The sequence below is a fragment of the Neofelis nebulosa genome, chromosome 8 (assembly GCF_028018385.1).
Source record: "Neofelis nebulosa isolate mNeoNeb1 chromosome 8, mNeoNeb1.pri, whole genome shotgun sequence".
NCBI lineage: Eukaryota > Metazoa > Chordata > Mammalia > Carnivora > Felidae > Neofelis > Neofelis nebulosa.
This window is the reverse complement of record NC_080789.1, coordinates 104,170,339-104,198,077: the sequence shown is the minus strand read 5'-3', so window position 1 is coordinate 104,198,077 and position 27,739 is coordinate 104,170,339. Positions and strand designations below refer to the sequence as shown.

At 46.7% G+C, this 27,739-nt stretch overlaps 1 protein-coding gene across 7 annotated transcripts in view; it reads right to left on the bottom strand.

Moving 5' to 3' along the window:
- Positions 1-27,739, bottom strand: part of CRACR2A (calcium release activated channel regulator 2A) — a 138,731-nt gene that overhangs the window by 110,229 nt on the left and 763 nt on the right. Inside the window, exons 2-4 of one of the 7 annotated variants that reach the window (XM_058743993.1) lie at positions 15,717-15,930; positions 9,519-9,791; positions 4,860-5,019 (exon numbers count right to left, since the gene is read on the bottom strand). The exons of 1 other annotated variant lie outside the window; for it this stretch is intronic. The gene's annotated coding sequence lies outside the window, so the exon portion shown is untranslated. Of the gene's footprint in view, positions 1-898; positions 957-4,859; positions 5,020-8,986; positions 9,080-9,518; positions 9,792-15,716; positions 15,931-27,739 lie in introns of those variants that run through there. 5 more of the 7 variants (XM_058743992.1, XM_058743991.1, XM_058743994.1 and 2 more) reach the window with 5 other exon arrangements.

Below are 27,739 nucleotides of genomic sequence, written 5' to 3'. Positions count from 1 at the left end.
TCAAACAGTGATGAAACTGTATGTTTGCACTCTGCACACCTCACTGCTCAACTTGGAAACATTTTTCCTGGTCCTCTGCCTCAGGAAGGGGCAGCTGAGTGTCCCTGTGAGACTTGACACCAGCAATGGTCCTTCATCCCTGCCCCCTAACTTTGGCCCCGCATCTCACTTGAGGATGGCCCTTCTCCTTCACAATCCATAATGGCAAGGATGGCCACTCAGGTTCCTGGAGGCAGGGGGAGGCCGGGGAGGCCCTCTGGCAGGACATCCTGTCCAGCAGATCCCCAAATAACTCCTGAGGCTAACAGCTCCAATCCAACCTGCACCCAGCAGTTTGCAGCCTGTCCCTCAACATGAAAACAGTAGCCACTGACTTTACAGTGCCATAGGGTGGTGTCCACAGAAGGAAGTGACCTCCTTCCTTTTAATACATTCATTCCCAGAAAACGAAATGAAGTTCTTCTGTCCTTCGCTTGTTTCTGGGACAGTGCGTAACGTTAACTCCCCAACACAGCTGACAGTTGAAGACTAAGAATAACCGTGGGCTGGTTGCTCCCCTCTGATTCTTCTCTCTGCTTCCAGTCCGGTATCCTCCCCCTCCCCTCACCTCCAGCTTGGCACTGCAGTCCCTGGATGGTCCTTGCCAGACAGTGTATGATTGCCTCTCCACCCTGAAGACAATTATACTCAGGTGACCTCTCTGCCCCCACACTACTGGTCCTTCCTGAGTCGGCTGCTGAGAATGCATGAGAGATGCACACACAAGATCCAGCAATGTGATCAGCGAGGCTTGGTCCGGGGCACTCTCACCCCCGCTCAGCTCCTATGTGCCAGCCACAAAAGTACAGGAGGACACAGAGTTCATGAGCATTGTCAATGAATGATTTCCCTTGCTTACGTTTGCAGAAAGTAGGGCACGGCTCTGTGTTCCATCGTGCGGTGCCCGCGAGATGCCTCTGCAAGACAACAGGCTGGTTACGGAAGCACGGCTGGCATTACAAGTGGCTTGAGGTTGGCTGCTTTCCTCCCAACGCAGTTGACTGAGGATGGTCCCTCTGGAGATCGTCAGAAGTGATGTGATTGCACTTAGGGATCTGAGGTGGGATCAACGTCTAAGACCTGGGCAGACCCAGGCGATGATGGTAGTAATACCACCCACACTTCCAGGGTTGGGAAACAATGGCTTTGTAAGGGAAGCCCCCACTGTAGGGGGCACTTCTGGGGTGGGAAGAGCTGGAGAGTGGAATGGATTCAGTGAAAAATTACACGAATTCACAATAAACACTAGTGTTTAGGCATGTGATCTCAGGCCATACAGGCCTGTACCCTTAAAACATCACCCTGTCACTCCCTCCTCTGAACCCCTCAGTGGTTCCCACATTTGCCAAAGGAGGAGTGAACTCACTTCCTGAGCTTCTGGAGCTCTTTGTGGTCCTAAGAGGTGCTGCATAGACAGTTCCCTGAAGTAGGACAACCAACCTGGAGGGGAGGGTGTTTTTCTTAGGAAAAGGAATCATCTACATCCAGGGATTCTCTGGTGGGTTCTCTGAAGAATCCTTCCCACTCTTCCTGCCACCCATCCTCCCTCCAGCCACTCCTTCTCACTCATGTTGCTGCCATATCTAAAACTCTCCTATGTCCCTTCCCTCCTACCAAACGTCATCCACCGTTTAGGCAGGGGCTTTGTCTTCTAGGGCTGCCATAACAAATCATCAAAAGTTAGGTGTCTTGGGGCACCTGGGTGGTTCAGTCAGTTAAGCGCCTGACTCTTGATTTCGGCTCAGGGCATGATCTCACAGTTTCATGAGTTCAAGCCCCGCATCAGGCTCCATGCTGATAGTGCAGAGCCTGCTTGGGATTCTCCCTCTTTCTCTGCCCCTCCCCCACTCACACTCCGTCTGTCTCTCTCAAAATAAATAAACTTAAAAAAAATTAGGTGTCTAAAAACAATAGAAATGTATTCCCTCATGGTTCTGGAGGCCAAAGGTCTTTTTTTTTTTAATTTATTTTAATGTTTATTTATTTTTGAGAGAGACACAGACAGAATGTGAGTGGGTTGGGGCAGAGACAGAGGGAGACACAGAATCCAAAGCAGGCTCCAGGCTCTGAACTGTCAGCACAGAGCCCAACGTGGGGCTTGAACTCAGGAACTGTGAGATCATGACCTGAGCTGAAGTCGGAAGCTCAACCGACTGAGCCACCCAGGCGCCCCTGGAGGCCAGAGGTCTTAATCCTAGGTGTCCACAGGGCTGTGCCCCCTCTGAAGATTCTAGGGGAGAAATCAGTCCTTCCTTCTTCCAGTTTCAATCTGTGCCTCTGTCCTCACATGGCCGTCCCTTCTCAGTGTCTGTTCTCTGCGTCTTCTATAAGGGCACTTGTCATTGAATGGAGGGCCCACGTGTACAACCCAACACCATCTTGTCTGGAGATCTGTGTCTTTTTTACATCTTCAAAGACCCTTCTTCTGATAGAGTCACATTCGTAGGTCTGGACGTGGACCTATATTTTCACCATTCACCTTATTGCAGGCAGTGATTCTCAGTCTTCATCTGGGAAGACTTAGATCCCAGATGCCAGGGTGGGGGGGCAGGGGGGCCTCAGTCCAGAGATTCAGTTTCAAATGACCCTGGGTAGGGTCAATGTGCGAAGTATGTGTGTGGGTTTTTGCTTTTTGTTTGTTTGGGTTTCCCAGTTTCTCAGGAACAACCTGGGAAGAACCACCATTTCAAGTGTGGAGGACTCATGCATCTCATCCAAGCAGACACTACGAGGGATACTGACTTTCCTGACTGCTTTCTCCTCCAGGATCATTTCAATGTAGCCTCAGATCAGACTGCCATCTGCTGGTTTTTAAATGTTGCACAGGGGTGCCTGGTGGCTCAGCCAGTTGAACGTCCAACTCTTGATTTTGGCTCAGGTCATGATCTCATGGTTTGTGAGATCGAGCCTCAAGTTGGGCCCGGTGCTGACAGCACGGAGCCTGCTTGGGATCCTCTCTCTCTCTCCCTCTCTCTGTTCCTACCCCCACTCGTGCTCTCTCTCTCTCTCTTTCTCTCTCTCAAAGTAAATAAACTTAAAAAAAAAAATAAATGCTGGACAAATGTCAGAGACCTAGTGCTCCACCTTCTCCAATCCACGCCCCATTTTTATAACAAATATTTGCAACCACTCTCTTTACTCCCTGAAACGATACTCCCAGACAAGTGAGTCAACACACATGCATAATTTAGCTCTAATTGCAATATGCAGGAGAAAAAAAGGAAAGCAATTTATATTAAAATAATAAATATTTCATTATGTAGGTGTTCATGCGTGACTGCATGGGAACGCACTAATGAAGCAGTCAATGCTTACACCTGCTTACAATGAATACATCTACATGAGGAGTACGAGGGAATAAAAGACTAGGGGACGACAGAATTTTAAAAATGTTAGGATAAGAAATAACAAACCCACTTACTGGTTTGGATCCGACAAGAGGAAGAAGGAAATAGTCTTAACAGAGGTAGGGATAACAAGTCAGGTGAAATTACTAATGTGAAAGTAGATACAACCAGGAAGGATGCTATTCTTGAGAATGAGTTAAACTTTATATAGTGTCCTAATAATTTATTATGCTGACATGGCACAGGGCAGTGACAAAGAGTCATGGAAAACACTGTCTCCCATCTGGAAATCCCACCCACAGAGTGGAGGCATACATTCAGTCTTCAGCATTAAAAAAGCTGTGGAAGCAATAGCCTTTTCATTCAGGCAGTGGGAAGAGGAGGGCAGATTGAAAAATGTTGTTTGATAGATCTCAAAGGGAAATATCAAAGTAAGAGTGAAAAAGAAAGGCAACCCCAAAGTAAATCACCATAATGTGATCCTATCATTGTCCTACGATGGTATAGACATATATTAGAATAGAAACTATTTTAAGTGTATTTATTTTGAGGGGGGAAGGGGCAGAGAGAGAGAATCCCAAGCAGGGCTTGAACTCACAAACTGTGAGATCATGACCGGAGCGGTAATCAAGAGTCAATCAACCCAACCGACTGAGCCATCTGAGTGCCTTGAGAATAGAAACTATTTTAAAGCAGGTTTTACAAAGCAGTTTATTGACATGGCAATATTTCATGTGCCTCCGCTAATTTAATGATATGTTGCCCTACATCTTCCTGTGTTAGGTGAAGTCCCAAATCTTCTGTTACAAATCTGTAAGTGGTTTCCTTGCTTTTGCAGTAACTACACATTGCACTAAAACCCTTTTCAGTTAAATATATGTTTGGAAATGCTCTAATCTAGACAGAATGCATAGAGTGGGGAAATTATCCAGTCATTTCAAGATTTTGTCTTTATTCTAGTCAGGCTTCTCTTCCCCAGAAACCATCTCCTAAATTACTGGGCTTTTGGCATAACGTCTCTGAAAACTTCTCAGTATTACATGCAGAAAAGTATGACTGATTTGTATTTGTTTGGGGTTGAGTTTGATAGGGCAGGTGACGATTCTTCACTGATGGGGTAGCACCCTCAGCCCCCACACGGTAAATTGCAGGGCCCTTGTCAGGGGATGTAGCAACTCAAAGCCATCCTTACAGATTTACTAAATGCCTTCTGAGGCTTCCATCCTCAAAGCACTGTGGTCCCTGGGCCAGAAGCAGCATCTGGGAGTCTGTTGGAAATGCAGAATCTGAAGCCTTGAACTAGACCTATGGGTGGGAATGTGTGTTTTAACAAGTTCCCCAGGTGATTCAAAGGCACACTGAACACCTGGGAAGCACTCCTCTGGGGGGCAGTGCTGACCCCATTAGAAATACTGACCAAACCCAACCTTACCGGTGTCTCCAATGGGCCCACCAAGGTCAAAGGTCGGTCACCTGTATTTTTTGCTCCTCTTCCTGTCACTGAGTTACTTGAGGACAAGACGGGTTTGGGATTCTTCTCTTGGATCTGCACGCAGCCACCAGCACAGAGACGCATACACAGCTGTGGCCCTAAAAAATCCCGTTGTCTGTATTCCCTCAGGGCTGAATCCTCCTTTTAACCAGAAAAAAACAAGTTCCATTACTCCTCCATAGAAGCACAAGCAATAGATCCCCAGCACTCACTGGGACTGAGTTTCAACACCGGTGTTTTGTAAATTTCACTGCCAGCCTGCCTAAGACCAGTTTTTGGATGAAGAGCAACTGTCTCCCTCCCCACTCCCTCTGCCAGTAAGCTGCTGTGGTGGGCTTCACTCTCAGAGAAAGAAGAAATAAAAGCAACCCCTCCACCCCAGTTGTTCTATGATAACTACAGAGATGATAGATGCTGTTGCATGCAGACTCAGGCAGAAGATACATAAATAGCAACATGAAAAAGCAGGGAAAGGAGCTTCCCTGTGACAAGAGGTTCCAGTGGGAGATCCTTTTGCTGAGGTGTGATTTAAAAGGTCAGATTCAGGGTTGCCTGGGTGGCTCAGTCAGTTAAGTATCCTAAGAGTCCAACTCTTGATTTCAGCTCAGGTCATGATCTCAGGGTTCGTGAGTTCGAGCCCCACACTGGGCTCTGTGCTGACATCACAGAGCCTGCTTGGGATTCTGTCTCCCTCTCTCTGCCCCTCCCCTGCTTGTGTTCTCTTTCTCTCTCAAAAATGGATAAACAAACTTTAAAAGGTCAGATTCATATGTGGAGCTTGAGAAACTTAACAGATGAGCAGGGGGAAAGGGAAGGGGAAAAAATAGTTTCAAACAAAGAGGGAGGCAAACCATAAGAGACTCTTAAATACAGAGAACAAACTGAGGGTTGATGGGGGAGGAGGGGAAAATGGGTGATGGGCATGGAGGAGGGCACTTTTTGGGATGAGCACTGAGTGTTGTATGTAAGCAATGAGTCACAGGAATCTACCCCCAAAGCAAAGAGCACACTGTATACACTGTTATGTTAGCTAACTTGACAATAAATTATATTTTTTTTAAAAAAGTGTGTTAAAAAAAAAGGTCAGATTCAGTGACCTACGAACTCCTGGCCCATCCCCCCCATCCTATCTAGTGGAATGCTAACCCCCCTAGTGAGTGTCCCAGCTGGGGGTGAGGGGACGCCAGCTGAGCCACCAGCAGAATGGCCAAGCTTGAGAAAAGCTGAGCTGGGAGCAGCAAAGGGGAGAGGAGACTTCCTTCAACCCACCTTTCAACCCGAGCCCACAGCCTACAGAGCTGCAGTCACCATCAGCTTCATCCCCCACCCCCTGCTGTGGGCAGAAGGATGGCTCAATACCTTAGCCCACAGTCTCCACTTCCGGACCCTCACTTCCTTCCTTCATCAAGCAATGATAAAGACCCAAGGCAACTGGAAACCACCCACCCTGTTCCCCCACTGCAGTGAATTCATTTCTTTGATCACATTCAGGCCCCAGCCCGACACATCATGCCATTCCAATACCACATTTCCCAGATGGCACTGCAGCTTCCTGTTGACATGTCCTAACTGGGCTCCAAGGACCAAGGTGTGGCTCACCCCTCTTATCTCTCACATCTGGCACCGTGCCTCACATTCAGAAGTCGTAGTGTAAATATTTGGGGACTGAAAGAGTAAAGGGGGCAATAGGGCCAATTACAGTGCGACAGACCAAAAAGGCTGAGCCATCACCTTTGTTAGGAGAACAAAAACGCATTCTCATTATAAGCCTTCTTTGGGGCATGTCACCAACTGGCCCATTTTCAGAGCTGCTCTCTTACCTCTGTCATGACCATCATCACCATGCCACCACTAACAGCAAACTTAAAAGGTAAAAGGTATAACTGTAAATCACACTTTTTTTTTAAGACCCTGGAGGCAGTGTAATAATTAGCTAAAGCATCAGGTTCTAGAGGCAGAGAAATTCGTAGGTTCAAATACTCCTTCTACAAAGCATAACTCATGAATCTTTGTCAAATGATTTCACTCTGATACTGTTTCCTTGTCTATAAAATGCAAATGGGAATCCCACATCCTCATGGGGTTCTGGTGAGACAGTACATGTGACAGAATGAGCCTTTTGACTGTCATTTGACATTTTTATCCTTGGTCCCCAAGCAGCCACCCAGGCTGTGCTAAAACAAATAGTGAGTAGGGTTTCTTCCCTTCCACTCTAGGATAAAATGGCATGGACATAACAAGGCAGGGCTGCACACCCAAGTGCCTAGACAAGTAACACAGGAAAGCCCACTTGTCATGTGCAAAAGAAACAGAATCACATCCATACAGAAATCTACCCTCTTCTTTTCTTCTTGAAAAAGACTCCCTTTGTGGGGGGGGGGGCGCCTGGAGGGGTCAGTTTGTTGAACCTCTGACTCTTGATTTTGGCTCAGGTCATGATCTCATGGTTCATGTGATCAAGCCCCATGTCAGGCTTCATGCTTAAGATTCTCTCTCTCCCTCTGGCCTCCCTACACTCCAAAAAAGAAAAAAAAAAAGAAGAAAAAAAAGATGACAAATTGGGGGGTGGGGATAAGGGTTGGGAAAATGTCCAAACCAGTGGTCAGCATATGGTTATTAGAACCCAGTGTTTCCAGTCCTCTTGACAATTCATAGACATTTCAGAATTTTTAAGGTACATTTAGGTACAATACAAAATGGCAATCTTACCCATTGCAGCATTACTTGTAATAAATGCCAAATGACTAAAAACAACCTGTGTCCATCAGCAGGGGACTGGTTGAGTAAATTAGGGTACATCCCTACAATGAAGTACTATGTCCCTTTTAAAAAAATGATGGGAAAGCTCTAAACATACTAATAGAAAAAGAGCACCAAGATAAGTTAAGTGAAGGAAAAAAAAAAGCAAGGTTAAAAAGAAGTGTGTATAATGAGAAAAAACAGGATGGAGACATAAGATATATTTGTAATGACTTATATTTGCAAAATGAAACTCTAGAAGGATGTATAAAGCTAATAAAAGCGGGGGGGGGGGGCACCTGGATGGATCACTCGGTTAGAAGTCTGACTCTTGATTTCAGCTCAGATCATGATCTCATGGTTTTGTGAGATCAAGTCCCACACCTGCTTGGGATTCTCTCTCTGTTAATATTCACCCCTAGCCTTTTGTGTGTTTCTATCTTGTCACCCTGAATGAGCTCACTTAGTGTTCCAGGGTAAATTCCAATAAAGACATGGTGAAGCCCTAACCCCCAGGACCTCCAGTGGGAGCTGATTTCGAAACAGGGTCATTGCAGATGTCACTAGCTAAAATGAGGTTGTACTGGAATAGGGTGGGCCCCTAATCCAGTATGACTGGTGTATTTATAAGACAGTCACATGAAGATAGACACACAGGGAGAAAGCCATGTGACAACGAAGGTGGAGCGTGAATTATGTGGCTATGAGCCACAAAATGCTAACGATTGCGAACAAACAACCAGAAGCTGGGTAGAGGCATGGAAGGATTCCCTTACAGGTTAGGGAGGGAGCATGGCCTTGCCACACCTTGACACTGGTTTTCAATCCCCCAGAACTCTGATATAATAAATTTCTGCTGTTTTAAGTCACCCTGTTGGTGGTACTTTGTTATGGCTGCCATAGGAAATACACACACTCCGGCCAGCTCAAGTGACAGAGCCATCTGACACTGTTCCATCTCAGTAGGGGCTCGGTAGACACAGAGGGCACCCAATGAATGAAAACTTTAGGATCTTGGCTGATCAAGTTTTATTGCATAGGTATGCAACAAAAACTCAGTTGGTCAATAACTACTGAGTACTGACCTTGTGAAGAACATAGGAAAAAGAAAATGTTCTCTATCTGCCCTCAGGGAGTTGACAATGTGATTGAAGATGTCAGACAGACACAAAAAATATAATACATATATATAGAGAGAGAAAGAAACAGAGACAGAGACAGAGAGACAGAGAGAGAGAGAGGGAGAGACACACACACATGCACATTATATACATATATATACACACATACACATTATATATATATATATAATACATATATGTAATATAACACAATACATTTCATATCGGCCAAATAAGCATGATCTCACCCCCCAGTGGATGCCACAGCAGTCACTCCCAACTAAATCCCACTGGATGCTGTCTGGCCTCAATCTTCCACTTTATTTCATTTTAGCTGCTCCTGACATGTGTGTCCGGAAGACCTGGGAAAGTGTTGGAATGTCAGGCTAGTAGACAATTTCTAGAAGCTGTCACCACTGCTCCTGGCCTAAAACCCAAACCTCTTGCCCACTGCGGATGCCCACTGCTGTCCATGATCACTGTCTGCTACCCCTCAGTTTCTTATCAGCTCCCTTTTCCTGTTCAAAGAGGAAGACCATGAACAATAAGCCTACTCTACACTTATCTACAAATCTGATATGCAGGAAACACAAAATCCAGGTAGTCTGGGGGTCTGCTTCGGCAGGTCACCTAGAAGAGGTTTTAAGAGGGGCTACAGAAAATCAGAGACCCTTAGCAAAGATACTGTCATCTGCATCATCACTCAAAACCTTTGCTTATTTGTCCCAGCCACCTGGCAGGTTCCCACTATACCTGCCTCTAGGAACCTCCGGTCCTTACCAGAAGGAAGCCTTGCATCCGCTTCTACGCCTGGGGTCGGGGAGGCAGCACACAGGACTGAGCTCTCCTGGAGCTCTCTCTGAAGCCCAGGCCTCCGGGTTGGGCTGCTCTGAGACGAAGAGACGTGGCTGTGGGAGTGCCAGGTGGACACCCAGGCAGGGCTCATGAGGAAAAGTGGCAAGTGGCTGAGGCTCCACCCTTGACAAGCAGCCTGATGACCTGACTTTGGCTCCAGGCCAGTCCCCTGAGGGGCAGCTGTGGTCAGGGTATGACCTGCAGGTTGAACAGACAGAGGAAAGGTCTTTTCACTTTGACTTCAGGTAATTCATTATAGATTCTCAGAGTAGAAAAGGCCTTTGAAGTCACTTAATTTTTAGCCTGTTGCTTATCAAATGAACTTCCAGATGGGCTTTGAGTCTGGCTTTGAAGCAGACATCACTGCTTGCCTCAGCAACATCCATCTCTCCCTTGCTCCTTTCCAACAGAACTCCAATTGTGTTACCTCTCAGCATAGGCGACCTATGCCCAGCTCAGGGGCCCTATCCAGTCAGAACACATGCAGGCCCCTTGCCTGTGGGCAAGTTTGGGATGGGTATGTCACTCCCTCTGGTCACGGAAACATGAGAGGGGCCTCCTGAGGATGTTTCTGGAAATGTTTTCCTGGCTCTTAAAAAGAGAGATGCAGCAACCTCTTCCTCTGCTGGATGTTGTCTTGTCCAGCCACACGGTGACCTTCTGCAACTACGTTGTGACCATAATGCATAAGCATAAGGGAAAAATGGAGAAAGAAAGAACCCAGGTCCTTGATGATATCATTGAACCAACCACTGGACTAATCAGCCCTGATGTCACTCCCCCACCTTCAGACTTCTCATTATACAAGTAATAAATACCCCTGTTGTTTATGTTCACTGAAATGGGTTTTGGAGTTTTGTTTTTACTGCCTACAGCTAAGATGATCCTAAGTGATGTGCGTTCAGACATTCCTGGAACCACAGGACCATATTTCTGAAGCACAATCTCACCATACTGACTATAGCTTCCCAAACTTCCACATCATTCTCTTCCCACCTTTTCTTTTTTTTCTTTTTTATTTATTTTTGAGAGAGAGAGAGAGAGTGCAAGCAGAGGAGGGGCAGAGAGAGAGGGCGACACAGAATCTGAAGCAGGCTCCAGGCTCTGAGCTGTCAGCACAGAGCCCGGCAGAGGGCTCGAACTCATGGACTACAAGATGACGACCTGAGCTGAGGTCTACACTTAACCGACTGAACCACCCAGGCACCCCATCTTCCCACTTTTCTTGGTAGTCCATCATCTCCCCAGACTTGACACATTTGGCCATCTTTTCAATACAGTAATCAATTCTACAGTATATGCCAATTCGGTCATTTAATTAATTAGACATTTTGAGTTCCCTATGACATTCCAGACAAGGACTCAAAAATGAAGCCTTGAGGGGTACCTGGTGGGTGAGACCCACCCCTGGCAAGGAGGTTAAGTGCCATGTGGCAAGCACATGGTAGGATGTGCACACTGGGCAAGGGAGACCTCAGGGTAGGCAGTGCTAGCAAAAGCACCATGGAAAAGAAACTAATTCCTGAGGGAAGAGTAGAAGATGGTGAGCAGAAAGACCTTCACAACCAAGGATACGAATAATGATGAAAATATAATAAACAATGATGGCGGTGAACATTTCCTGAGTGCTTACAGCAAACCAGGCACTGACTATTTTTTAGTGCTTTCTGAGTATTAACTCAGTTAGTCCTCCACCAAAGCCTATCAGGTAGCTCATATTATTAGCCTCATTTTATGGAAAAGCAAAGTGAGGCATGGAGAGGCTGATATAGGAAGTGAGAGGCAGAGGCAGGATTTCATTCCTGGCGCCAGTGCTCCCAGGCTCATACTCTTGACTCGTCTACATCAGTGATTCTCACAATGGTCACCAGAACAACAGCACCAGAAGCCCCTGGGAACCTGTTACAAATTCAGATCTTGGGCCTCATTTCAGACTTACGGAATCAGAACCTCTGGAGGTGGTTCCAGAACCTCTGGAGGTGAGATCCAGCATGCTGTGTTTAATAAGCCTTCTGTGTCATTCTGGAAGCCCCATAATGTTTGAGAACCCCTGACTGACACCATAAACAGCACCAGAAGCCCCTGGGAACCTGTTACAAATTCAGATCTTGGGCCTCATTTCAGACTTACGGAATCAGAACCTCTGGAGGTGGTTCCAGAACCTCTGGAGGTGAGATCCAGCATGCTGTGTTTAATAAGCCTTCTGTGTCATTCTGGAAGCCCCATAATGTTTGAGAACCCCTGACTGACACCATAAACACATGATGAGAAAGGATGGCATGTTCAGAATGTTCAGAGGGAGAGGGATGTTGGGAAGAGAAGCAAAGTCAGCAGGGAAAATGGGGTAAATCTGAAGAACCCTGCATATTAGCCTAAGGAGAATGGGCGTTATGGTATAGGCATTTTGAATGAAGGTGGGAGGTGAGGCAGAGAAGTGGCATGATTGAGCTTTGTTCTTTGGGGCAAGATCTCTGCACTGGTGTTAGGAATGGACCGGAGGGGAAACGGCCAGAAGGTGGAAGCCCAGGTAAGAGCAGGGGTTGCACTAAGCTGGTGGTAGTGCACAGAAACAGGGATGCAAGAGGAGAATGTAAGAGACAGGCTGTGATAACAGCTGGACATGGGATACAGTGTTGGCAGAGTTATCCAGGATGCCTCCACAGCTTCTAGCTTCAGAAGTTAGGTCGGTGGAGAAAGTGTTTAGCTAGACTGGAAATGCTGGAGAAGGAACAAGTCTGGCAGGGAAGATAATTAAGCACATTTAGGAAACGTGAATACTGAGGTATCTGTGGCATATCGGGATGAAGGTATTTCAAAATACAATGAGAAAGAAAGGGGTGGGGTCCAGGCTGGACACATAGGTTTGGGGTTCACCTGAATAAATGTGATACCTGAGACCACGATAAAGTTAAGGCTGATCACAGATTGTGTAGGAAGGAAAAGAGTGAAGGTTGGATTCATGCAGGATGCTAACATTTAAGGGACTCTGGAGCAAGTGAGCAAAGGAGACTCAGAAGAAGAACTTAGAGAGGCAGAAGAAAATAAAGGAAAGAATGTTGTCTCAGAATCCAAGGACGAGAAAAGTTGGAGAATGTCTAAAGAAGCAGAGGGTTGACAATGGCTTCCAATGAGGAAGTGTCAAGTGTCAAGACTGAGAAGAAAGACTGGATTTAGCAATGGGGAGGTCACAGGTGAACTCAGAAAGAGCAGTCCCAGTGGAGGGATAGAGGCAGAAGCCAGATTCGTTCATAGACTTATTCTCTAGAGAAGCAATATCTACCATACTCCAGCCAGGCGTTGTACTTTGTGTTGGAGATATAGTGACAAGCAGGACACACATGAATCCAACCCCCAGCAGGTGGTGAGGGAAGACACACAATGAACAGACATGACAAAAATAATGATGGAATCACAAGTGAGGGAAGTGGCTCTGATGAAGACATGAAGACATACAGAATGCTTGCTCTAGGGAGTGGAAAGCAACAGCACTAGCAGAGACAGAAGATGAGGGAAAGGAAGGGATGTTTAAGGTGAGTTCCCCAAGACGAACAGGAGTGAGCCAGGGAAGAGGATGGAGAGCGGGGACAAGGAGCAGCCCCTGCAAACACCCTCAAGGAGAAAGAGCTCTCATGTGTTCAGGAAATGGAAGGAAATGGAAGTGAAGAGAACAATTTTAACATGGCAGGGAGTGGCCAGGGATGCGGGATGAAGGGGCTCTGGGGGCCGGGTTAGGGATCTGGGACTTCATCCAAGCAGTTTTAGTAAATCACTGATATTGTAGTCTAAAAGTTTGGGACAGTCACAATCTGATTTGTTTTTTAAAATATAACTTTGGCCAACTTGTGGGGAATAAAATGGGTAAGGGAAAGATGGAATGGTGAGTGGATGTACCGAAAGCAGGTGGGGGAATATTATAGCCCAGGTGAGAGATGGTAGTGTCCTGGACCAAGGTGAGAGATTCTAGAACTTCTTAGAAGGTGGGATCAGGAGGACTGAGGGATTGGATATGGTAAATAGGGAGAGGGGTTGAGGCCAGCTTGTGCTCTATGGTCCTCTCTACGTCCATTTTTTTTTTTTTTTTAAATTTTTTTTTTTCAACGTTTTTTATTTATTTTTGGGACAGAGAGAGACAGAGCATGAACGGGGGAGGGGCAGAGAGAGAGGGAGACACAGAATCGGAAACAGGCTCCAGGCTCCGAGCCATCAGCTCAGAGCCTGACGCGGGGCTCGAACTCACAGACCGCGAGATCGTGACCTGGCTGAAGTCGGACGCTTAACCGACTGCGCCACCCAGGCGCCCCTCTACGTCCATTTTGGATACTCCCAGAGGATCACTGAGCTGGAGTAACATGTGCCCCTGAATTCCAAACAGAGACAAGACCAAGCCCCAGTGGCTCTCCATGACTCATAGCAGCAATTGGAAGACAAGTCTTACCCAGCCTCCTCTCCTCAGGGTGCCTCTAACCCCTTAGAGATAAAATGATCCCTCAGATAGGAGGTCTCTTGAAAACCTCCTCATCTTGTTTGCTTGTACTACTTCTGGGGTCGTGTCCTTGGGGGGTGGGGCACAGAGCAGAACAAGCCTCCATCACTCTACCACTTGGGCTGGAAAGCCATGCTGGCTGGCTTCTCATTAAGGCACACATGCACTGTTCAGGGTGTTCATAAACTACATTCAGTACAGTGTGGACAATTCTAGGTCCCAGAGGCCAATCTCCATTGGGTTACTCTTCCCACTCATAATTTGCCATTTTGTTTGTTTTTTTTTTTTAGGTAGGCTTTGCACCCAGGGTGGAGCCCAACACAAGACTTGAACTCACAACACTGAGATCAAGACCTGAGCTGAGATCATGAATTGGACGCTTAACTGGCTGAGCCACTCAGGTGCCCCAATTTTGTCAATTCTTTTTAACAGAATTTCTTTCTTCATATATACATAATTTATTGTCAGGTTAGCTAACATACAGAGTACACAGTGTGCTCTTGGCTTCAGGAGTAGATTCCCATGATTCATCACTTACATACAACAGCCAGTACTCATCCCAACAAGTGCCCTCCTCAAATAAATATTCTAAACTTCTTTTTCTGGCATTATAGTAGACTAAGTACTTTGACCACCACCACCACCCCACCCTTGCACTAAAAACAACGGAAAATCTTGTACAAAATACATTTTTTAAAAATATATCTCTAAGAGCACGATGAGCTGGCAAGAGAAGAAGGAATTCACTGGTCAGGGACTTCTGCAGATAATGGAATATCTGGGCTCTGTGCTGACAGCTCAGAGCCTGGAGCCTGCTTCCGATTCTGTGTCTCCCTTTCTCTCTGTTCCTCCCTTCCTCATGTCTGTCTCTCTCTCTCAAAAATAAATAAAGATTTAAAAAAATTAAATTCATATAATAGGGATACCTGGCTGGCTCAGTTGGTAGAGCATGCGACTCTTGATCTCAGGGTTGTAAGGTCAAGTCCCATGTTGGGTGTAAAGATTACTTAAAATAAAATGTTTTTAAAAAATTCATATGGGGCACCTATGTGGTTTAGTCAGTTAAGCATCTGACTCTTGGTTTCAGCTCAAGTCATGATCTTGTGGGAACTGGAGCCTTGCATCGGGCTTCTTGCTGACCCTGCAGAGCCTGCTGAGATTCATATTCTCCCTGTCTCTCTCTATCCCTCTGTCTCTCTCTCAAAATAAATAAATAAAATTTAAAAATTCACATAATAATACCACTTATACAAGGCTGTTGTGAGGAATAAATGAGCAGACACATACAAATGCTCTCAACATAGCTTCTGCCTCCAGAAGATGTAAAATAAATCCTAATTTCCTATCTCTTCAAAATGTAATAAATAAACAAGGAAGGAAGACACTGTTAGCAACAGAGAATTACTGCCTCTGCTTCAGGTGGAAGATACAATTCTGGCACTTTGTCACAGCATACGAATCTGCACTACAGAGCTGATGCTTAGCAGCTGTTTCCTTGTTATCTTTTCAGTATCAAGCCCAATATCTTCCAAATAAATATGATATCTCTATTTTTAAAATACTGCATGTGCACACACACACGTTCCAGGGATATGTACACTTTGGATTTCCATTTAACTCACAATTGTAAGATAACCTACGTTCGCAGTTTTAAGAGATCATAAAAAATGTGTTTGTCCATCCATAGGGCAAAATGGTTCATTCCACCTGCTTCCCTGTCCCAGGGCTCTTCTGACAACCAGGAGACAGCAGGAGGCACACAGATGACCCCTCTGCTGCAGCTTCTGCACCCCTGTCCCCATGCTGAGACACTCTCCCTGACTCCATCCTGGACTTCACTCTGTTTCACAAGGACTACGAAAGAAGAGAAAAGGAAGGCAGTTAAGAAAAGTTAGCTTAGACCCTTTGAAGTTCTCTGCCTAATTTTCATTTGGCAACAATCTAGAAGGCAGCGGGGGGGGGGGGGGTGATGGGGAGTGGGGGTGGACAAAACCAGGGAGGGGATAGGGACACCTGGGTGGCTCAGCCAGTTGAGCATCTGACTTTGGCTCAGGTCAAGATCTTGTGGTTCTTGAGTTCGAGCCCCGTATGGTTCGAGCCCTGCGCTGGGCTTGCTGCTGTAAACGCAGAACCTGCTCTAGATCCTCTGTCCCCCTCTCTCTCTGCCCTTCTCCTGTGCACATGCGCTCTATCTCAAAAATAAACATTAAGGAAAAAAAACAAACAAACAGGGAAGGGAAGGACAAATCCAGAACCAATCTTCCCTTGATTGTGTCAAGGAAACAACTAACACCAGTCCTGAAGTCCTAAGACCTGGGCTGGCATCCTTACTCTTCCATTTGTTCCCATGTGTCCTTAGTCAAGCCACTGAACCTCTCTGATTTTATTCTCCTCACCTGTAAATTGGAGGCAGTAATTATATCATATTTGGAGAGCATCTTACAATTTACTAAGTGTTTCCATAGGCATCATTTCATTTAACATGCACAGTGGAGCATACAACACCCAGCATTATAATCACCTCACTGCTCTGCTGTGAAGATTTAAAAGCGGAGCATGGGACTGCTGTGCAAACAGCAAAGAGCTTGGTCCGCAGGAAGGATCATCGTCAGCATACTGGTCTTAGCCTGTTGGGAGTTGGGGATCTGTAGTCCAAACATCTGCATTTGAATTCTGATTCTACACTTATTACCCGGATGACCTTGAGCAGGTGGCTTGGCTTCCACCTTCCTCACCTCTAAGCTAAGGATGAGAGTAATAGTCCTGTCTCATAACTCAGGTACATGGGAGGCACTCAGTGAATGAGAACTTGAATCTACACCAAGTGAAGCTAACAGGTGTCTGACCACACACACCTGCACCCGCAGCCAGGCACCATGCTCCATCCTTTCTTCTCCACAGCTACCTCTACTCTCTATACCCCTGGGCAAATATTTGTGAAGGAAGGGCAGGAGCTCCGGATATCAGGACATACTGTGGATCGTTTCTTACAGACGACAAAGCCTCAGATTAACACCTCTATTTGTGGGGCATCTCCATGCTGTTGGGGATGAAACGGAACCTGGGCTCCCCGAGGCGCCAGTGAGCCTGGACCCTTCCCATTTCTGCCTGAGAGTCTTGCAAGCTGGGAGCTCTGGACTCTGGTCACTGGCCAAGCTCACCCTATTGGTAAATGGCACTGAGGCCTGAGCTGACTCCCCACGGACCTATTTTAAAGACCTACAAAGCAAATGGTCAATTTAGCCCAGCCTGGTGAATGGATGGGGACTACTTGGTTGCAAAAAAATATAAGCAGCCTCCATTTAAAAGATTTTATCCTTGTAAAGTGGTTTCCCATTGTTACTGCTTCATTCTACTGTTCACAACATGCCTAAGAGATGTGACGGGCATGGGGCCATCAGTGGGGTGGGTGGCTGAGGCCAATAACAGTGAGCAAGTGCCACAAACTTGCTGCCAAGTATACCTGCTCCACTTGAGCTTTCTGGTCTTACCCGACTGCCTGCTTCCACTCCTGGGGCCAGGTCCTAAGAGAACTACATCCTAAGAGAACCCCATTAGGACTTCCATCAGACTGGCATTTGCATTCAGGGGGACATGAGGCATGACTCTGTCACTCAGCTTGTGTCTTAAGCTACAGAAGAAAACACGCTCAGGAGCATTACTTAGGCCCAATCAGCCTGGAGTTTATAGGCTAACGGCCCTGAGCAGTGGCGTGGACACATGTGTTCCCTGGGTGAGGACAAGACAGTCAGCCATGACCGTCACTGTGCTAGTTAACATCTCTTTCTAAAGTCCTCTGGGACAGCCTGGCCCTGACTTTGCAGCTGCAGACAGCATGGCATGGCTGTGTGGTGCGTGAACTAGTAAGGGACCCAGGCAGGTAGGGGCAGAAAGGATGGTAAAGGCTGTTGCCAGGCCTCAGGTGTGCCCCACAACTAGGCTGAAAAGAAATCAGGCAGCAGACATGAAAGAAGCCAATGGTGGGTTATTGTTAAAGGAGTTATCACCTGGTCTTCTCCTCTCTGTCTGTTTTGGGTAGCTTTCCTGGTGGATTACTTTGTACAAAGAGTGTGAGTCTCTGTGAGTGGCCCTGCCTGCTTCCACTCTACAGCCCTATAGAACCTTCTGCGTGGTTCTAACACATCTCCATCCTAATGGAGCATGGTCCATATAACACAGGTTTGCACCCATGCAGAGTCTAGAACCCTCCGAGTGCAGACACACATGTGCCTAGGCAGGACAGGCTGTGCTGAATTCTATACAACATCTCTGTCCACGTGAGAGAGGAAGGATCAGAGAGTTCTGGCTCCTAACATTTTTTAGAGGGTAAACTGGGTCGGTGATGGCCAGCAGGAGGAGGAGGTAACCCTTGAAAATATTGGTAGGGTTGGGGCACCTGGGTGGTTCAGTCGGTTAAGCATCCGACTTCGGGTCAGATCATAATCTCATGGTTAATGAGCTCAAGGACCACATCAGGTTCTCTGCTGTCAGCACAGAGCCCGCTTCGGATCCTCTGTCCCCGTCTCTCTCTGCCCCTCCTCCATTCATGCTCAATCTTTCTTCTCTCTCTCTCTCTCTCTCTCTCTCTCTCTCTCTCTCTCTCTCTCAAAAATAAATTTAAAAACATTAAAAAATTATCGGCAGGGTTAAAGCATGTCTTGTGGGTTTAATTTCCATTCAGAAGGGCCCTTAGACACTGTCTATTAAAATGAACTGAAGCATTCTCATGGAACACTCCTCCCAGGACTCGATGTAGCCACCCATCTGCTGAATTCCACTATCACTAAAAGCCCAGCTCAGTTCTCACCTACACTGTTACGCCTTCTCTAAAGCCCATTTCCTTCCAGAGTACACACTCTGTCTTGCCCTCTTTGTAACAGTCGCCTATGCTGTCAACACAAGTATTAGGGCCTTTGTTCTTTCTGCCAGCACAATGTACTGCACACAGTAGGTGCTTAATCACTACCTGTTGATCCATTTTGTTTAAGTTTTGGGGTTTTGTGGGGGGGTGGGGGAGGCTGGCATTAATAATCACTAAAACCACATTCACTTAGCCCCTGAAGTATCCGAAAATTCAGATGTGGTAAGTGGTGTAATGTGATTGTTATTCAGAACAAATTAGAGCTCTTAATTCTATTTCTAACTCCAGCAAATAGGGCTTGCATGTTTAAAAAAATATTTTTAGTTTGCAATGTGTAATTACATAATGGAGGCCTAGTAATTTTTTTTTCATTAACATTCATTTCACTTAGCAGTTCCTTTTTGTGTCTTTGTTTCTGATTCAAGCAGAGGTCCAGTATATTAAAATCACATTCCTTAAAAAATGCTAGAGCAGACTTCTCAATCGGTCCTCCCATCCCTATATTTCTGACTGGCCTGTGCCTGGAGCAGCTTACCTAGTGCCAAGTCACAGGAATCTGCTCCCATGTTACAGGTGTGTTAACAGAGCTCTGTTATTCAGCAGACCGCACCCCCCAAGGGATTAGCCTTTGCAGGGAGCCTTTCTGATACAGAAGGATCAGCAGCAATGGGGGAGATGTCCTTGATGTAAGTATCTAATCTAGAATTAGATTTGTGAACTCAGACAAGTTATTTAACCACTCTGAGCCTCAGTCCCCTCATCTGTAAAATGGGGATGCTAAGTCCTAGATTAGAAATGGTGCCTGGCACATGGTAGGTACTCAATAAATTATCTTATGCAGGGAGCCCATGTCAAAGTCTGCTGGATACCTTGCTGTTTCTCCAGCTGACTTCATTCCTGGACTTAAGCCACATCTCACAAAAACGAAACCCTGAGCCCCAAGCAAAGATGAACCCTAGAAATCTGAGCGTGAGGCAACACAGCAGGGGCCAGCAGAGTCCACAGAGAGGGTGATGAAAAGCAAGAAGAAAGGTGCCAGACAAAAACAGACACATAGACCAATGGAATAGATAGAGACCCCATAATTGGACTCACAAATGTATGGCCAACTAATCTTTGACAAAGCAGGAAAGAGTATCCAATGGAAAAAAGAGTCTCTTCAGCAAATTGTGCTGGGGGAACTGGACAGCAACATGCAGAAAGATGAAACTAGACCACTTTCTTACACCATACACAAAAATAAACTCAAAATGGATGAAGGACCTGAATGTAAGACAGGAAACCATCAAAACCCTAGAGGAGAAAGCAGGAAAAAAAACCTCTTTGACCTCAGCCGCCACAATTTCTTACTCAACACATCTCCAAAGGCAAGGGAATTAAAAGCAAAAATGAACTATTGGGACTTCATCAAGATAAAAAGCTTCTGCACTGCAAAGGAAACAATCAACAAAACTAAAAGGCGACCGACAGAAAAGATATTTGCAAATGACATAACAGATAAAGGGCTAGTATCCAAAATCCATAAAGCACTCACCAAACTCTACACCCAAAAAACAAATAATTCCGTGAAGAAATGGGCAGAAGACAGGAATAGACACTTTTCTAAAGAAGACATCCAGATGGCCAACAGGCTCATGAAAAGATGCTCAACATCACTCCTCATCAAGGAAATACAAATCAAAACCACACTGAGATGCCACCTCATGCCAGTCAGAGTGGCTAAAATGAACAAATAAGGAGACTATAGATGCTGGCAAGGATGTGGAGAAATGGGAACCCTCTAGCACTGTTGGTGGGAATGCAAACTGGTGCAGCCGCTCTGGAAAACAGTGTGGAGGTTCCTCAAAAAATTAAAAATAGATCTACCCTATGACCCAGCAGTAGCACTGCTAGGAATTTACCCAAGGGATACAGGAGTGCTGATGCATAGGGGCACTTGTACCCCAATGTTTATAGCAGCAATCTCAACAATAGCCAAATTATGGAAAGAGCCTAAGTGTCCATCAACTGATGAACAAAGATGTGGTTTATAGATACAATGGAATACTACTTGGCAATGAGAAAGAATAAAATCATGCCATTTGCAGCAATGTGGATGGAAGTGGAGGGTTTTATGCTAAATGGAAGAAGTCAGTCAGGGAAAGACAGATACATGTTTTCACTCATATGTGGATCTTGAGAAACTTAACAGAAGACCATGGCGGGGAAGGGAAAAAACTAGTTACAAACAGAGAGGAAAGAAGGCAAACCATAAGAGGCTCTTAAATACAGAGAACAAACTGAGGGTTGATGGGGGGTGGGGGAGAAGGGAAAGTGGGTGATGGCCATTGAGGAGGGCACTTGTTAGGATGAGCACTGAGTGTTGTATGGAAGCCAATTTGATAATCAATTATTTTTTACAAAATAATAAGTCATTTAGTACAGCAAAAAAAAAAAAAAAAAAAAAAAAAAAAAGGAGGAGGAGGAGGAGGAGAGGAGGAGGAGGAGGAGAAAGGTGCCAAAGAGACACACACTGCAAAAGATAAAAATTCTGGAAAGAATGTCTGCTGAAGAAACAGGAAATACATTCTGGCACATTTGTAGTCAGGACAAACATGTTGTAGGGATAAATTACATTGCCCTGAGTAAATGAAGAGTCAGGCTTCATCAGAACACCAAGAGGGGACAGAAAAGCACAACTGCTCGTGATTAAGAATAAGAACTGACATGGTGACCAAATCCCTATGGCCAAAGAGAATTCACCATCTATCTCGCCGTGGGAGGGACCCATGCACGGTCAAAGCTAAACTTGCACTTTATAGTACGTGTGTAATTAGTTGAGAAGCTTAATTTAGCAGTTTGGTAAATTCCATTAGCAGTTTATCTATGGTATGTAATTAAGCTATTTACAAGCAAACCCTTTTTGGCTAAAGCCTCCAGTGAGGAATCCTAATGGAAGATGGTTCATGTGACATATACCCAAAGTTTTGCAGATTCTAGAAACCTTCTGGAGTAGACGCTGTGCTTGATTCTATACAATGACATTCCCATCCAGACGAAGGAGGAAGGTCAGAGAGTCCAGAGTCAATCCCGGCCTCTGGCATTACCATGGCCTCAGGATGTTGCATCTCTGATGCCGCATCCTCATCTCGAAGGATGAATGATAGTAACTACCATAGCGGACCATTGGGAGAAATATATGAGGTGCTGTATAAAGTGCTCAGCACAGAACCCAGCCCAAAGGAGGGTAGTGTCACAGAAGCTGGTGTGGCAGAAACAAAGAATAAAAAAAAAAAAAACAACAACACCCCAGCAAGTATCAAGGAAGAGCAGCAAAAAGATTGCCCAAGTGGAGGAGGCATCTGATAGCTAGGCCACTGCGAGAAAGGAAGCTGAGACACAGCAAGATTGGGGAACTCTCTGGGGTCAGGGTTAATACCTCACCGTATCAGTTGGGAAGATGAAGACACGTCTGGTGGTGGTCGTGGTGGCTACACAGCACTGTGAATGCTGTTTTTTTTAAGTTTATTTACTTATTTTTAGTGAGACAGAGAGAGTGTGAGCAGGGGAGGGGCAGAGAGAGAGAGAGAGAGAGAGAGAGAGGGAAAGGGAGAGAATCCCACGCAGGCTTCCCACAGAGCCCAATACGGGGCTCTAACTCACCAAACCATGAGATCATGACCTGAGTGGAAATCAAGAGTTGGACGCTTAACCGACTGAGCCACCCAGGTGCCCCAACACTGTGAATGTTCTTAATGCCACTGAACTACACACTTAAAAATGGTTAAAATTATAAATTTTATGTTCTGTATATTTTACTCCAATTAAAAAAAAAAGACCAAATGGGGCGCCTGGGTGGCGCAGTCGGTTAAGCGTCCGACTTCAGCCAGGTCACGATCTCGCAGTCTGTGAGTTCGAGCCCCGCGTCAGGCTCTGGGCTGATGGCTCGGAGCCTGGAGCCTGTTTCCAATTCTGTGTCTCCCTCTCTCTCTGCCCCTCCCCCGTTCATGCTCTGTCTCTCTCTGTCCCAAAAATAAATAAATAAAAAAAATAAAATAAAAAAAATAAAAAATAAAAAATAAAAAAAAGACCAAGTTACCAAAAAACAAAAAACAAAAAAACAAAAAAACTCTAAAGTAAAACAATATCCTAAAACTGAACTCTTAGCCCACTGAAGACATTAAAACAAAAATAACAGAAAGGAGAATTAGGGTCGCCTTCTCTCTGTGGGACTCAGGGAAGGCAGTGTCTGTGCACCCAGACACCACACTGAAGGCTACCACCTCTTTCGCATGAAGCTGATCCTTACCCAGGACATCTGTTTACTACTTTCGTAAAGGTTTATTTACTTTTGAGAGAGAGCAAAAGCAGGGGAGGGACAGAGAGAGAGGGGTCTGAAGTGGGTTCTGCTCTGACAGCAGAGAGCCCGATGCGGGGCTCAAACTCACGAATCGGGAGATCACGACCAGAGCCAAAGTCGAACACTCAGCCCACTGAGCCACCCAGGTGCCCCCAGGATGTCTGTCTCATGCAAGCTGCCAGAAGACTTGAAAACCCACAGCCACCACGGATCATGGCATCAGAGAAAGAGCTAAGATTCTTATGCAGAACAATTCGTCTTTTCTGATGGTATCTCCCCGATAGTAATTTCTGACCATAATTCAGATGAAATAGAAGGAAGCTTCCAAGGACCTCCACCCCTTCCCTTCCATGTTCTCTGGGGACAGTGGTGCTGCTGTCTTGTTCAGGTTATAAACAGAGTGGCTTTGACACACCCCCCCCCCTTCCCCACAGAAATATAAACCCTAGCTGGAGGCACATGTAGCCTCTCTGGCCAGGGTCTCTAACCCCCTTGGCCGTGACCTCACTGGTGTCCGCAGCAAGGCATGCCAGCCTGGTGCCACCATTCCAGAGAGTAAAGGGCTGTCCTGTGCCTCAGGGCACTCCTGCTATAAATGCCCTGTGGCCTGGGCCTGGCCTCACTGGGGCCCAACAGCATTTCCCAGCTGTCATTACAAGCACAAGGGCAGCAATGTGGTGCGGAGTTCTGCTGGAAGCCGGACACAGTGATTCAGTGACACAGGCCTCTGTGGGGACCCTTCAATCAGGAAGGCCCTCCTGCTGCTCACCAGCATGCCTTTGCCCACTGTGCTTTGTACCCTGTCACAGGCTCTACCTCCAACGCCTCCACTTTCCTCTGTGTCTTTCCAAGGTTGACCCACTCTTCTGGGTTCAGCTCAAATCCCACTTGCTCTGTGAGGCCACAAGATATATACTTGACTCTGCTTGCTCTGAACGCCAACAGGACTGGCCATTTTTTTAGACTGACCCTCCAAGGGGACTGTGAACGCTGGCTGAAGGGACGTGGCCTCTCTTCTTAAGTCAGGTCCCCTGGGGGCCCTTAGGTGGCCAAGAGGAGCTCAGGAAGCACAGATGCTGATTAGGTGAGAGAAGTTGTCCCTGTCCTCTGGGGAAGCGGGGGCTAAGATGGGCATGCTGGCAAGGAGTGACAAGACCTGGATGGTGGAGCTCAACAGCAAAAGACACCACGACCAAAGGGCTCCTGAAAGCCTTCACTGCGGTGCCCTTTCATACCTATTTGCTCACCCAAGGCAGACTGGCAGGTAATTACTCCCATTTCACTAAAGAGGGAAGAAACTCAGGCTGAGGACACATGGCTGGTCAGAGTCGGAGCCAGTCTGGTTCTGGTTCTGGGTTCAGCATTCAGAGGTGCAAGCTGAGGGATGGTTGAGGCATGGCCCTGGGGCCAGGTTGCAAGTTCAAATCCCAGACTGGCCTCTTTTTTTTTTTTTTTTAAGTTAACTTTTATTTGAAAGATAGAGAACAAGTCGGGGAGGGGCAGAGAGAGAGAGGGAGACAGAATGCCAAGCAGGTTCTGTGTTGTTAGCTCGGAGTCGGATGCGAGCTCGAACTGGGGAACTGTGAGATCATGACCTGAGCCGAAACTGGGAGTTGGACGCTTAACCAACTGAGCCACCCAGGTGCCCCCCAGATTGGCCTCTTATTGGCTATATGACTTCAGGCAAATTACTCTACTTCTCAGAGCCTTGGCTTCCTCATCTATAAAATGGGGGTTCAGTTCTGTGTTTACTCAGGGTGGGGCTGCTGGAAGTCCATCTTCCTCCCCTCCCACCCCATCGAGTACAGGTGTGGGGTTATGTGGATTCAATGTGGCAAAGCTCCATCCAAGTACCTGGGCCAGCTGCAAATCCTGGAGCTCAACACTAAGCAATCTCTAAAGTAAATAAAGTGAAAATAAATCCATCGCCCAGCTAATGGGAGACTGTCTTCTTGTCTGCACTGGCAACTGAGCCATTGTAGCCAGGCTCATACTTCCCTGGTGCTGCTGTGAATTAAAAGGGGAGCTAAGGAAGTTGCCTGGCCAGAAAGGCAAATGCAGGCCCTGCGGGGGGAGGGCACCCACACCATGGCCCCAGAGGGTCTTGGCACACTCCAGCCTGGGTGCTAAGTTGTACCTTCTCACCTTGCCTCCAAGCCCAGGAGGGCAGAGGATTGCACAGACCCAGGAGAGCGCAAGGAGCAAGGGCTGGGTGCTGAGCCAATCCAGCCACACTGCTGGAGCTCCCTTATAGAAGGAAGGTTCCTGGGGGCGCCTGGGTGGCTCAGTGGGTTAAGTGTCTGACTTCGGCTCAGGTCATGATCTCACGGTTCATGGGTTTGAGCCCCACGTCAGGCTCTGTGCTGATAGCTCAGAGCCTGGAGCCTGCTTCGGGTTCTGTGTCTCCCTCTCTCTCTGCCCCTTCCCCATTCATGCTCTGTCTCTGTCTCTCTCAAAAATGAGTAAATTAAAAAAAAAAAAAAAATAAGAAGAAGAAGGAAAGTTCCTTCCCTCCCACAATTTCTCAGGCCCAGCCCCCAGGGCAGGATAGCTCTGTTATGTGAATAAGGGGTCTTTAGCACAAGGTCAGTGGGGACAGAGGTTCTTGGAACCTGAACCACATGGGAAGCCTGTCTGCTCCCACCTTCCTGCATCTCCTAGAAATGCCCAGAGCATCACCCAGGGCCAGACCCTGCTCACCACTAAGATGCTGCCCCCAGCAATGCCTCCCCAGGCCAGCCCATCCAGAGTGTGTCAACAAGCAGGTCAGGGAAGAAAGAGCCACACTGACATTTTGAGAAAGCCAGGGCTAGGAGCCAAAACAAACTGACAAAGGGAATGCCTGTCAGCATAAGAATCTGTCACAAAAGAAAATCCTATATTCCTCAAGTTGGGAGGGACCCCTGAATGTAACTTTGTCTGTCAGACGGTGGCCCCCTTGAGTCACTCTCTGCAGTAGAGGGCCTTTAGGAACCCACTCCCAACACAGGCCCTCCAGAGGATCTTGTTACATCTAACCCAGACCAAACATCCTCAGGGACCCAGTCTGAAAGGCCAGAGTGGCTACAAAGCAGGAATGAATCAGAACCTAGAGACCCGAGGCCAAGGCTGTCTAAACAAGGTGCAACCTGTAAGGACAAGGCCCATAGCGTGCTTCCTCCTCTGTCACTACAGCTTTGACCACAGCTCGGCTTCCTATCCAGCTGATGTCATGCTAAGCTAACGGTTGAGAGCAGATATAAGAGGAAACAACTACCTAAAAGCTCACATGCTGAGTTCTGGAAGGGGACAGGGGAGTCCTCTCTATCTTAATGCTGGTGGTGGAGGGCCAGGGTCATGTGATGCTGCAGATCCAGGCTCTGGAACAGCCCAAATGCCTACACTCAAATTCTGCCTCTACCATTTACTGGCTGCGTGACCGTGGGCACGATACTTTGCCTCTCTGTTCCTCAGTTACTTTTTCTATAAAAAAAAGTATGACAGCAGAGTGATGGGGTTGTTAGTGAAGCGTCAACCAGGAAGCATATGTGTTCCAGTTAATGTGTACTGGCTGTCATAAGGAAGACCAATTTGTCCAGGGTGTCCTGCATCATTATTAACACTCTCCTTTTCACTCTCATAAGTGAATGGATTGCACGATAAATTCTAAGGCTGACTAGCTCTTGTCTTTTCTTTTATGTCCATCTGGTTATCTCCTGGCTTTGTGCCTCTCTAAGTACTGGGGAGCATGTTCCTGAAGTGTAGATCCCCAAACATAGCTCTGCCCATGCCACTGACTTGTCTGTGCCATGGACTTAGCTCTTTCTCCCTTCCTTTTCTCTTCACTGTGTCCCTCCCTCTCCTTCCTCTTCTCCCACAACCACCCTCTCCTTTCTGCTTCCCCCCATCAGTGCCTACGAGGGCTGGCAGTGGGCACAGGTACCTTCTGACTTGACTGACAGCTCTCACTGACCATGCACACTTGGATGGGACACCCTCTGGCTCTGACTAAGCTAAGCCTTAACCAAATTTCTCTTAAAGGAAAGGAAACAATTTGAGATGTCAAGGAAATTACTTGACCGCTTGATGGATGAGTGGAAATAATGGGCCATTCTGTGTATGCGTGTGTTGTTTAAAGGAAATAAAGGCAATACGGGCTTAAAATGGTCCATTCAATGCCAGAACCTGTCTATAAAAACCTTCTCAGAGTCAAACACAGGGCAGTCCCCAACAAGTTCACTGTGTATAAGTGGATGGACATATGGACTCAGCAGGCTTTTCCAAATGCTTGGCGAGATTCACTACATCTCGGTGCTAATATACATATACACACGTGTGCACACACACATATACACATGTGCCTACACACACAGACACACATGCACACACACACATGCACGCGCACACACACACACCTAGTCCACAGCTGCAGGGCCAGCTGAGTCATGTGGCCAGACCACAGCAGGAACAGGCCCAGGGAGGAA